Here is a 4,972-nt window from a genome sequence, read left to right on the forward strand (position 1 = left end):
TTTTCTGAAGATATTAATAATAGGATTTTTTTTTTAAGTTTCCTTCTGTTCTCTAATTTCTGTTTTTTTTTCTGGAGTCAGTTTTTTTGCGTATCTTGGTTTTTTGCTTTTACACTTCAGGCTTTTGTCAAATATCTGGTGAGTCTTAATTCATTAATTCATTCATCAGATGTTTATTAAATACCAGTTCTGTGCCAAACTACTTTTGGTGTTGGGGATAAGAGAGACAATCCCTGTCTTAGAAAGCTTATATCCTAGTTTAGGTGGGGAGGGGTAGAGTAGGTAATGAGCAAAACAGGTAGATACGTTATATGGTATATTAAAAGGTACTTGGGAGGCTGAGGCAGGAGGATCACTAGAGCCCAGAAGTTGGAGTCCAGCCTGGGTGATACAGTGAGGCCCTGTCTTTAAAAACGGTATAAATTCCTTGCAGAAAGAAGCTAGGAAGGGTAAGAGCACTGTGCAGGGAAGAGTTGTAATTTAAAATAAGGGCGTTTAGGGGAGGCCTTACTCATAAGGTGACATTTGAGTAAGCATTAAAGGTGGTAAGGAAGGAAGATGTAAAGAAATCTGGAGGAAGAACAGTATGGGTAAAAAAAAAAAAAAAAACCAAGAAGTATAGAGACCAGAAACAAAAGCACACCTGTGTGGTTAGAGTGGTGTGGTAAGGGAAAAGTGGTTGTGCATAAAGTCAGAGAAGACATGAAGGTCAGAGTATGTCTGGCCGTGTATGCCTTTGGAAGGACTGGTTTTTACTCTGAGTGTTGTGCATATAGAGGGTGAAGAGCAGAGTCGTGAGATGATAGGATCTATCAGGATCCCTTTGGCTGTTGTGTTTAGAATAGACATGAAGGGAATAAAGTTTGAAGCAATCGTAATAATCATGAGAAATGATGATTTTCAGCAGTGGAGGTGAAGAGAAGTCGACAGATTCTGGGTTTATTGTGAAAGTACTCAGTAGCATCTGCTGATGTAGTTGGATGTGTGTGTAAGAGCCCGAAGAGTTAGGGATGACATCCACTGTGCTTGACCTGAGCAGCCAGAAGGAGGGAGTTGCCATTAGAGGGTAAAGGCTTCACGAGGAGCAGGTCAGGATGGGAGAGATCAGAGCTCATCGCTGACTGGTTCTTAGGTATCCACTAGACATTTATGTGGAAATACTGAGTAGACAAGTGGATAAATAAGCAGGGGAGTGGTTGAGACTAGAAGTAATGAATTTGTGATATAGATGGTATTGAAAGTCCTGAATTGGATGAGGTTACCTAGGGAGTCTAAATAGAGAAGGGAATAAAGTAGAGGACTGAATTCTGGAATCCTTTAATGATAAAAGTTTGGGTAGATGAGGAACCAACAGAGGAGACTGAAAGGAGCTGCTAAGGAGGTAGGAGGAAAATTAGGTGTGTGCGATGTCCTGGAAGACAAGGGAAGTGTTTCAAGAAGGGAGTGAGTGGCTGTGTGATTTACAGCTGCTGGGTCAAGTAATGAATTCTGTAGATTTAACAATGTGGACATCATTAGTAACACTGACAAGCAGTTCTGTCTGGTGGTGGTGGTAAAGACAGGATTTGAATGGAAATGAGAGAATGCAAGAAGGGATGGAAGACAGCAAGTATAGATAATTCTTTTGAAATTTGCTGCAAAGGAAAACAAAGAAATGGGGCACTGACTGGAGGGGAAATTCAGGAAGGGACACATTTCTTAACATGGGAGATACAACTGTATTTGCTAAGCTCTGGGAATGATAGAGTACACGTGGAAAATTTTGTGAAACTGCAGGGAGACAGAATAATTGGCTGGGGGATGTCCTCGAGTAGGAAAGAGATAGGTTATAGCACATAGTAGAAGAATGCATTTCTTCATTCATTCATTCAAGTATTCAGCACTTACTCTGTCAGGCACCATTTTGGGAGGCTGGAATATTTCATGGAACAAAACAAAGATCTATTCTCTGTAATGGGCATTCTAGAGGTTGGTCTTGATAGCAGTGCGGGTAGTTGATCTGTGGTAACAGGAGGAAAGGTGTTAAATGGGAACTTCTGGAAATTCTCATCTGATTTCTTCTTTTTTTTGTGAGAAGAGAAAAGCATGGGCAGTAGCTATGAGGGGAGAGCTATTAGAGGTTTGAGGAGAGAGGGGATGGTATGAAATAGTCCTCTAGGACAGTGGGAGAAGGAATGCACCAGAATGATGTTGTGTGGGTGCTGGGCAGTGCTAAAGGTTAGTGTTATAAATTTAAAGGCTAGTCAGCATGGCATGCATTTATTTCTCTAGCCCCATCAGCTACATAGATAAGGCACAGAGTAGGCAGAATGTTGGATTTAACCAAGTTTATGATTTAGCCTAGTGACTAAGGTAGAGTGAGGGAGGGAACAAGGGAATGGAGAGTGTGTGCATGGAATAATTTTGATGATTGAGTTTTGAAATTAACTGGGATAGGACGGAACAAGTAGATAAAGAGGAATGAGGGTTAATGGAAAGGTGGTAGATGAATGGATTATCTGTTGCATTAGAATGAAGGATTTTCGATGCCCAGGAACTAGAGGAAATAGGCTAGAAAGTTAGGAGGTGGGAGTCAGGGAGTAGGATGTTTGTTACTGAGATTTTGAAGGAGTTGCAGTTTTTGATAGTAAAAGGATTTGAGTGGCTGAGCTAGGAAGGAGGACAAGATCTTGGGGGAAGAAGAACTCAAAAGAATGGAGAGGTCTGGATGTTGGGATCATCTGTGTGAATATTGAAAATGCCAAGTATTAATATTGTTGGAAAGAATGACAGTGAGCCAGGAGCTAAAATCTTTGAGAAATGAGAGCAAGGGATACAAAGAGTAATATATAACAAAGAGTCATTAATAGTAGGTGGTAGAGTCTGATGACTTTAGACTCAAGGCTGGGTGTATTTAAGGAGGAGGCAGGGAGAATGGTCTGGAATTAGCAATGAAGATTAAGGATACCTATCTGGTGCCTGGTCCTGTGATAGGAAGGAAATGAGAGAAAAATCAGTCATCACTTTAAATAGCTGCAGGGAACAGTATAATCAGGAGAGCTAGAAGGTGAAGAGAATGTTCAGCAAAGAGGTTGAGAATTTAGGAGGTTTTGTTGTTAGTGTTGTGTTCCAGAGGGCCCAGTAGAGGTTTTGGGATTCGGGGAGGAGTGTTAGATGGGAACAGAATGGAGAATGTGTGAACCATATGGAAATTGGAGTGTGGAAGATGAAGGGTGAATGAGGTGTCTGGGACTATAGTAAAGAAGGATAAAGGACCCAATAAGGTTGATTGGTTGTGATTGTCTGTGGACAAATAGTGTGGTGAGGTTGTACTGGGGAATGATGAGGTGGATGTCGAGGGACCCTCTCTCCATTCCTGCAGATGAAGGTTGGAGCCTGAGGGAATAGAAATCTGCCTGTCACACTCAGTACATGGCGTGGCTTGTTAGCTACTAGGCTTTGCTTTAGGGGGACCAGTTATAGAGGAGGGTTTTACTCTGGAGTGCTGCATATACACTAGCTAGTCTAGTTTTCACCAGACAATACTTGGTAAAATTGTAATCTGCTTGCAGATACTTCCCAAATCTGTTACCTACAGCCCAAATTTCTTCACAGATCTCCAGATCATTGTGTATTAATATCTTACTATTCACTGAACAAGTCCACTTGGATATATCATAGATACCCTCTTAATCTTAAATATCTGAAACCAAATGTAACATCCATAAAAACTGTTGTTTATTTATGTCAGAAAAATTGTTCTACCTGGTTACCCAAGCTGGATACTTGAGCTTCATTCTAAAGTCTGTTCTCCTCCTCCTTCCCATATCTAGTTGTCATTAAATCTTACAGATTTTATCTCCTAAATAGCTCTTGGATCTGCTTCTGTTATTTCCAGTGCCTCTCACATCCTGCCCACGTTATTACATCAGCTTTCATTTTTATTCTCCCACCTGACCCCAACCATTGTCCCTAATCACCTATTCTGGCCATATTGAGTCATATTCATTTCCTCACATATATTAATAGCAAATAGGTTTTGACCTGTGCAGATGCTGCAGATTTAGCAGTGAGTTACGATTGTGGGCTTAGTATTCAGTGCATGAAACTTCCTTTAATGAATATCCATTGTTAAAAAAAAAAAAAAGCCACGGACTTAATATAGAGAGAATAATCCAAGTGGAAACTTTGTCACCAGGTCATTTTCTTCCAGAAAATATAATTTCCTTTCAAAGAACAGCATACTTTCTTTAGGGAAAATGATTTTTTTTTACTATGCAAATACTTTAATTTTTGCTTGAATTATATCAGTTACATTAATATAGTCATTGGATTATCCTTTTATTTGCTGCTATTGTTCCCTTACTTCTGATGATAAATCTTTTTTTTTGTGGTGATGGTATATAGTGATGCTAATCAGATTCCTTAAGCATCTTTTGAAATCTGTTTATTAAGGAGTTCTTTCATCTTTTTTTTTCCTCCTCAGGTAAGAACTTATATTTCTTTTTGTTTATGTTTTATTGAAGGTTCGGCTTGTAGATGCAGGCTTTGTTTGGACTGAGCCCCATTCTAAGAGACTTAAAGTTAAACTAACTATTCAGAAAGAGGTAAGTTGTACACAGTTTTCTCAGCATGGTTAAAGTGTGGATAGTGAGAATGAGGACCTAGTGGTAAGTCATTTTATGGCTTGAACAACTTACAAGGGAAAGAATGCACTCTTAATTTTAGTCTTGTTTTCTTTTGATCATTTGTACAAGTAATTAGGTCACTAGTAAGAGCAGCCATTGCTCATGATTAATGGGCTAAGTATCTTTTCCAAAGTTATTTTTATTAGGAAGAGGACTAAAGTGAAAACATGGGCTAAGGCATTACTTCTCAAACTTGGCTGATGGTTATAATGACTTATAGTAACAAAGTCAAAATCTCTGGATGTGAGGCCCAGGAATCTGTATATAGGTTGAGTATCCCTTATCTGAAATGCTTGGGACCAGAA

Source organism: Propithecus coquereli, unplaced genomic scaffold, assembly GCF_000956105.1.
Source record: "Propithecus coquereli isolate 6110/MARCELLA unplaced genomic scaffold, Pcoq_1.0 Scaffold325, whole genome shotgun sequence".
Taxonomy (NCBI): domain Eukaryota; kingdom Metazoa; phylum Chordata; class Mammalia; order Primates; family Indriidae; genus Propithecus; species Propithecus coquereli.